The sequence below is a fragment of the Glycine soja genome, chromosome 11, assembly GCF_004193775.1.
Source record: "Glycine soja cultivar W05 chromosome 11, ASM419377v2, whole genome shotgun sequence".
In the NCBI taxonomy this organism is placed as follows: Eukaryota; Viridiplantae; Streptophyta; class Magnoliopsida; order Fabales; family Fabaceae; genus Glycine; species Glycine soja.
In genome coordinates this window covers 23,935,754-23,944,178 of record NC_041012.1, presented here as the reverse complement: position 1 = coordinate 23,944,178, position 8,425 = coordinate 23,935,754, and the positions used below count along the sequence as shown (strand labels likewise).

Below are 8,425 nucleotides of genomic sequence, written 5' to 3'. Positions count from 1 at the left end.
CGCAATGAGTTAAAATTATTTTGAAAACAATTTAGTTGGAGGGAGAGACCTTAACGGACTCTTCAAAATCTAAGTCTTGGGGGTAAATACACCCGGTTTGAGTGCTACTTTAAGCATGTGTCAATCACACATGATTGGAGCATTATCGCAAAATAACCCTAAATTGAATTTCATAAAACAAAATTGAATTTCATAAAACAACCCAAAATATCCAAAATTAATCCTCTAGGGATCCCTACATATGTTTATTCTAATCCTCAAGTGTGAGTAACTCATCCCTTACCTCTAAGCAGGCTCACGTGTGTAGTCTAACAACAATAGTGACATCTCTAGCAGATCCCTAAGATTCCTCAAGCTTTTCCTCTTGTTGCTCTACTAGAGTTTTCGAGCGTTAGAGAGAAGGAGAAAGGATTGAAGCTTCAATTTTACTCTCTGTGCGAGGGGCATTTCTCTCGCTACAGACATTATTTCACAACTTCCAACGGAAGGAATGTACAAAAATGAGTTCCAAAGGTGGTAAAACCAAGACTATCCCATGATTAACGAGTTCGAGATCGTAATTTTACTACGACATGTTTGAGTGTCTGCGGGAAAAAGAGAGGGTTTTGGGAGAGGAAGAAAGGAGAAGAGATTTGGAAGGAAGAGAGAGCATAGAAACACATCGTTTTTAATAGATTGGCAAGTGTACCAATTTTATCACAAGTAGTAAAGATTAAAACGGAAGACCAAGTGTCAAGTTCACATGGACTTTATTTGTACTTGCATTGAGATTTACCCAATTTGTAAGCAAGAGAAGAAGGAGTAGAATAGAAGAAAGAAAGAAATTGAATTTAAAAAGGCAATAATAAAATAAACAAGAAACTAAAGAGGATAAGTGCAAAAGATGAATTCAGAATGCAATTATATTGGGGCCCAGCATGCCTAACTACTCTTGATGTAATATTAATGTTTTTCTCTATTAATTGCTTTCCCAATTTCCACCCACGTCTACTAATATGCTCAACCTTGATCCTTCATGATGAAGAGCCTAATTTATGTATTCTCTCTCCCAAATCCCTTTGCAAAGATTGAGTCATAAATAACATTAAGTATTAAGATGTATGCAGAGGCACAATGAAGTCACTCTATCCTTAGTAATGTAATGTTGAGATGTCATTTCCTAGTTCTTTAGACATTACCATTGCCCAATGTATAATCCCTAAAAACAGATGCATGGATGACCAAACCACACAATATAGATGAAGAGCAAAAAAGAGACAATAGTAATTGAAATTGTATTAATGGATAAGAAGAGCAGTTACATTACAAGGGCATTGACTGCTAGGCTCCAACAGATGGAGTTTAATTAACCTCTCATAGTCATGAGAGACTTTACACTTCAAAGGCTGATAGAAGATGGGGATGGATGACTAATAGCAAGAAAATGGGGAATGGCTAAGAGAAAAGGTTTCCCTTAAGGGATAGACTCAGGCTTTGAATAGCTTTAGGACTTCATGTGTCTTTTCCTTCTACTTCCTCCTCCTTATATATGCTCCAGGTAGCTTAATTTTCACGCTGACTTCGCGCTTAGCATGGGCTTCCGCACTAAGTGCGCCTTTGGGTTTCATTGTGGGATTTTCTACGCGCTAAGCCTGAGTTGTGCCCTAAGCACGGCCACGCACTAAGCCTGCATGGTGCGCTAAGTGAGCTGTCCATTTCTCCAATTTTTCTTCAAGATATTCTTCCACTTTTTGCCTAAATTCAAAGCACTTGAATTCTTCTTCTCTTGACTTCTGTTGATCAAAAATAGCAAAGATGTTAATTTCTTCATTATTTCATTAAAGACAATAATAAAGTAAAGAAATTACACTTATTTATTCGCCAAAATTGACTATCAAGTTAACTCATATTTCGCAGTTATCAATCGAAAATGTAAAAACTGATCAAATATATTTCTATTTATAGTTAGGGTACTCTGAGCCTATTATTTATTTTATTTTTCTTCATTTTATTATTTTATAAAAATAAACTCTATTTTACTCCCTATCAAATATATAAACAAAACATCCTTTTTATTTTCTAAAAACACATTTATTTTATTTACCTTAAAACTATTATTTTAACTTATAAAACTATTTCTCCTTATTTATTTCATTACAAAAACCTCATTATTTTTCTAAAACTCTATTTGGTTTTAAATAAAACCGTTTTTAATTTATTTTATAAAAAATGAGATGTTACATTACACACCTACCATAACTTATATGTCAACTTGTTTCCAGAGTCACCATCCACTGCAGATTTATGCATGTATAATTCAACAATAACATATTCACAATCATCACCTATTGTAAACTAAAACGACTTATCCATAGTCATCACTCACTATGGACTAATCCAACAACTTATCCACAATCATTACTCATAGTTGATTGATCCAACAACAACCTTTTATCACCTCGATTTTTCTTCTCATGGTTAAATATTTTTTGTGTAGTTTGCTATAAAATTTTATGTAAGTATTTAAAATTCCTTCCACTTGAACTTTTAAATATTTTTAAATTACAACAAAGTTAATTGTTTTTACTTTTAAATCAAATTTCTATACACTACTAGAAAAAGCATTTTCTACAACAACAAAACGATGACGGTTCCTCAAGAACCATCTTAGTATGTAAGACGGTGACAATTTTGTAAATATGGGGTCTTAGAAAATACCCTTCCACGACGATTTCGTAAAAGCCGTCTTAAAAGACTATCATTCTAAGAGGGTTTTTACAAAATCGTCTTAGAATATTTTTCGCTCTTTTAAATATTTTGTTTCTCCCCCATTCTCTCGTGCTTCTCTCTCTTCGACTCCCCCCTCAAGGATTCGTTGCGTCATTGTGGCCTAGTGAATGTGAACTCCCTCTTCATGATCGTCATCTTGGTGGGCCTCTCCCTCACCACCCCGGGCCAGCCACCCTCGAGAATCGCTCTTCTTGCGACGCAGGCATCGATGTAGCGAAGAAGCTCCTCGTCTTTGAAGTGGTGTTGCTTAGTTTCTTCCTCTTCTCGTCACTGATGGCGCATGGGCTGAAGCTAGCATTGAATCTACTCAACAACAAGGACACTGACGAAGCCTTCCAGGCCCACATCAACCTCAGGGCCCTAAGGCTCGACATGGTGGGCTTCGCCATTGGCTCTGTCATGGGCTGCCTCTTCCTCGTTCTCTCCACGATGTTGAATTAAACTCTTATTTTTTTTATACATATGATGAATGTAATTGGGGTATGTTTTCAATGAGAGGATTTTAAGATAAAACAAACAGGGGCCCTAAGTGGATTTGTTTGTTTTTCAGTGGTGCTTATATGTCTCTATTTGTGTGTGGATAGAGTTTCTAGTTTATTTTTCTTTTTAATTTTTTTTTCTGACATAACTAATTCTTGATATTTTCTATATGGCATAATGGAAAACAGCTAAGAAGCTTAAAATCACATTGCACTGCCATTATATGTCTCAACTGGGAGGAGGAGAGTGAGCTAATTACAGTATGCTTCTTCCTATCTGATGGCTACTCTTGATATTTAGATTGATTGATAGATTTTGATCCAATGGAATGTTTTGAAGATACTTATTATCTACTAATATATCGTTTCTCTATGTACCTTTATTTAGCAAATCTTAGTGAGATATGATGCTTAGCCATTGTTAAACTATGAATATCGTTTTCTAATTCATAGATTCAATTCTTACATGCTCTAAATGGAAAATAGTATGTGGTTATGTTTAAGTTGGTATTAGAGTTAAGGATTGGGTTGAAAGAATGTGTAAAACTTATGGTGGAATTAAATTAAAAAAGAAAGAGGAAAATTATGCCAAAATTTTAAACACCGATTGCATTCTTTTGGTTTATTGTTTCTCATATTTCTACTTGATTATTAAAAGTTTGTTCCAAACTAGAACTCTCATGTTATATCTTGAACAAAAAATATACATAAGTACCATTCCATATCAATTATTCTTTAATTGATGGTGTTGAGAGGGAGAAAAAATGAGAGGACCTCTGAATAAATTTGCATGGCTTGACTACACAGTGAAGGCTCTTATATATGATGAATCTGTGTATCTTGACTGGATGAATCTACTTTATTTTTCTTTTCTACTTCTATTTTGATATCTTCTCCCTAAATTTTCTTCTAGTATGACTATGGTCGCACTTCCAAATATGAAGATAGAACCTCTTGTTTCTTTCCTCCCACTCCAAGAGTTCCTCGGATGCATGGATTGGTATCGAGGGATAATGGCTTCATGGATGATAGTGAAGATTCATTTCAGGAGCTATCAAATTCTTCTCACCAACTATTCAACATCCTATGCGGTGCGGATAAAGATGGAAACATTTCTTTTGGTATATTTGGCATCTTCCCTATAAGGAAAGTTGTAAGTCATTGTTTGTCACAAACAAATAATTAATACTAAACATTAATATCAAGTTAGCCTTGTTTGTTTCTTTGTTACCTTTATTTTTTATTTTCTTCTTAGTTTCTTTTTGTGTTTAATATTATAACCTCTTATGGTGGCTGGTGTTTTAGAACATGCACAACCTCACTTTTCCTACTTCTCGTGATGGTTCAGAAATGAGTAACAGAATTTCAAAGGCTTCTATACACAAGGTAGGTTCTCCTTTTATTTTGATCACTGGACTTTATTGGCAGATCCATTTCCCTTTAGTTGAAACAGAATTAGGAAAACCCTAAAATATAGTTTGATGCTTGAAATTATCTAGTCAATTAATTAACATGTGAATGAGTATTTTAAAATTTTGAAATATGAGAGGAGAAACTTAAAATACAATCAAAGCAACAAAAGAATTACATCAAGGATGACAAGCTATCTTTATCTTCGTTTGCAATTCTGCCAAAAGATTAATGATTAATGAATTAGTAGATCTAAATCTTCTCACTCAATCTTTAAACAAGTAGGCAGCGAAAGTGAGATTCCATGTTCAATATGTGTTTATGCATCATGCATGAATGAATCATTGAAGAAAAGTATTGAACCTTCAACTTGTGGAAGTTGATGTTGTTACTTGTCACGAGGTTTCTTTATCAAAAGATCTTTGTCGTTTGATAGTCAGGTGCTCTAGAGAACTTGTTAACGTTGGTGATGACTTGAGTGAAATTCAAATGGATGGGCTCAATGAGCATGGTCTACATTGCTTAGCATTGAAGACAACCATATTTTGGAATAGGTAAACATTCTTTGAGAAATGGGATGTTCTACTGTTACATTCTTATTCTTGCAACATGTAAAATCTTTATGTCTTCAAGACTAATGCAAATGAAATTGATGTGGTCATGCTTTACAATGGACATTTTGTTTGCCTTTTATTTTTATGATTTAGTTCTTTTACCTTTATATAGGAAAAATGAGCTTCACCAGGTATCTCCACAAGCTTCTAATTGACTGAGGTTGTTCGAACATCATTATCAGTTATGTGTAGGCAGTGGTCTGATGCCATGAACACATTTCAGGAGAAGTTCAGCTCTTTGTCTACTCTGGTTATAAATCATGGTAACTCAATAACAGTTATGGGTTTATTTATTTTTTTGGTTATTACCCTTTAATTCATTTGTTTCCATCTTCCATTACTAGGACTTGATTCGTTACCTCAAGAGGAGTTTCTAAGCCTTTTGGGTGGTGCAAGGACTAGCCCACCAGTTCATCAATTTCTCGTTAACACTCTTGGAGAAGTTGTATATATACAGCCTTATCTAGGTGTATTCCCCTTCAATATGAATGTAGTTTCATTCAGCAATTTTGTTGCTTTACAGGGTGTTAAGCATATTTCAAAGGTTCTCTTCGGTGCAGGAAAAAACTTGAATGTATTGTCTTGGACCACCTCCAGGTGCAGCAATATTTACTAATTTATAGATAAGGAGAAATGTGTTATTGTTTGAAAGCAGGTATTTTAAAAATGTTCATGTCAAATAGCTTCTTATTGCACCCCGTCATAGTTTTTTTCCCAAGATCAATGAAGATTGTGTTAAAGGTCTTTTTGCTTTTTGCTATAACTTTTTGTTGAATCCCAATCCCATTAGTGGGCTTGAGCTAGGCCATTGTTGCACTCCTACCATGTGTTAACAAAGTAGACATTGAAGGCAAGGTGTATGTCATGGTGGTGTGTTGTATAAGTTTTTACGAGATATAAAACATTCATGTGCATTCAGGTAATCAATTGAAGTTTTACTCTTCCATTCTAGACATGGTATTAGAACTTCATTTGCTTTTGTATCTACTCAAAGTATTTGAACAAACTTCACTGCAAGCTCCCATATAAGAAAGTTTAACTTTTTGCCAGCCTGTTGTAGAATTTATTGGAATCAGAATAGGAGAACTAAGAGGGCTTTCAAGATGGCGTGCACGCTATCACAACCTTGGCTTGGATGAGTCACTTATTAAAAATGCAGCAGAAAAGGCTGGTATGCTACTTGTACAAATTCTAGTCAAGAAAATTACTTGTCTAGCCAAATTACTTATCATGAAATCTTCAAGGTTTATAGAATTTTTGTTTTTCCATCAGACAAACAATTTGTAATTTGGAATATAAAGTGATATAGCATTTAAAAATAGGTTGCTCTATTCTTTTCTTGAACACTAGCCTTTGAAGTTAATTGTTTATCAATCTTGAGTGCTAGCTTGACATACAAGAAGGAAATAAGGAAAAGATATCATTTGGATTCTTCCAAAAAAACAAGCATGAGACAAGTATAAGATGTATCTTAGAAACTAGGAAATTAATACAAAGGATAATGATATGAAAGACATCACTAAAATTACCTTTTGGGTATGAATGCAACGTGTTTGATTCTAAAGTGAAACTAATTAGAAGCATAGGCATGTTGCCTTTAAACCCAAGGCATTAATTGCTGAACTCAGCAAGTAACACATGATAGGATGAAAGTAAAAGTAATTACTAGAATACAAGTAAAGTGATTATTACTAGTAACACATGTCATGGTATAGATATTTACTGATATCATCATAACTACAGATGAATCAAAGGCTATGGACTCCAGCCACTGAATATGCAAGCAGTGTAATATTTGAAGAGGCTATGTTGTGGTAAATGTCTTCTTTGTTTCATGTTTGTTATTTTTTTCCTTAAAATTTTTACTAGTGATAATAGATAGTACACACGATGTTGTTCAGTTTTTTCTTTATACTACCCATTCTATAGATCCTAGTTCAAATTCTTTTTTATTCTAGTGATTGCCATGTTTGCTTCTATCTCTGGTTTTTAAAGTTATTAGTTAAAATTCATGGTAAGATTAATTGAGAGTTGTTAAAAAGAAAATTAGAAAGGCACTCAATGAGGGAGTGAGAACGTGTAAAATTTCCATGTGGCTAAAGGATAGAAATTCAAAAAGCTTAGGAGGCATCTTAAGAGCTTGTGTCTCAACTTTTATAGATTTAAAGAGTATTTTAAATATCTTTGCTAAACAATTAATAGAGTTCATATATAAAATATATGGATATGTATTATTTAATATTTATTAGTTAGTTCAACAATTAATTTTATCAAATATCTTTAATTAATAAGTTTGCTTTATAACTTTGAATTTGTTGCTAGCAGTTTTTGACTAAATTAGTTTCTTAAAGTTTTGACTATCATATCATGATTTTTATAGACAAAACTCATAAAACTATATATGAAAAATAAGAATTATATATAGGTTAGCATACAAGGTCATGTGTATCAAGGATCTCTTGGTTTGCCATTATTGCTTTAATAAAGCCTTTGAAAAGTTCTATGTTATGTATATTGCAACATAGTTCTATGATAAAGCCTTTAAAATTTTTTAATTTTTTTTATAAAAAACACATTCTAAGACCGTCTTAGAATATCTACATTTTAAGGTGATTTTTTTGGAAAAAATTATCTTAAAATTTCCAAAATATTTTTTTAAAAAAAATACATTCTATGACGATTTTTAGAAAATTGTCTTAGAATTAAAAAATCATCTTAGATTCCTCAAAAAATATATTTTTTAAAAGAAATATATTCTAAGGCGGTTAAAAAATCGTCTTAGAAAATCTATCATTCTAGGACGATTTTCAACTAAGAATCGTTTTAGAAAATTTATTCTTCTAAGACGATTTTGAAAGGTATCTTTTTAAAATGATTTTGAAAAGTATCATTTTAAGATAATTCTTACGAAATTGTTGTAGAAACTAAAGACATTTTGCCCATGAGGATGGTAATCATCATCAAACATGTCTTCTTAACCAACATAGAAAGCATTTTATGTACTTGTGTAACAACCAAAAATTTCTCCTGCAATTATTATTATTCAACAATATCGTAATATTAAACTATAGTTTTATTCCAACATTAATTTATTTTAATAATATCTCAAAATTATATTAGTTTTACAAAATTTCCACACATTTCCTTCAAAAG

The 8,425-nt window shown here is 32.7% G+C and overlaps 1 pseudogene; it reads left to right on the top strand.

The window, feature by feature from the left end:
- The first annotated feature begins 3,042 nt into the window (after positions 1-3,042).
- On the top strand, positions 3,043-7,090 carry LOC114373087 (annotated as a pseudogene).
- The last annotated feature ends 1,335 nt before the right edge of the window (positions 7,091-8,425 follow it).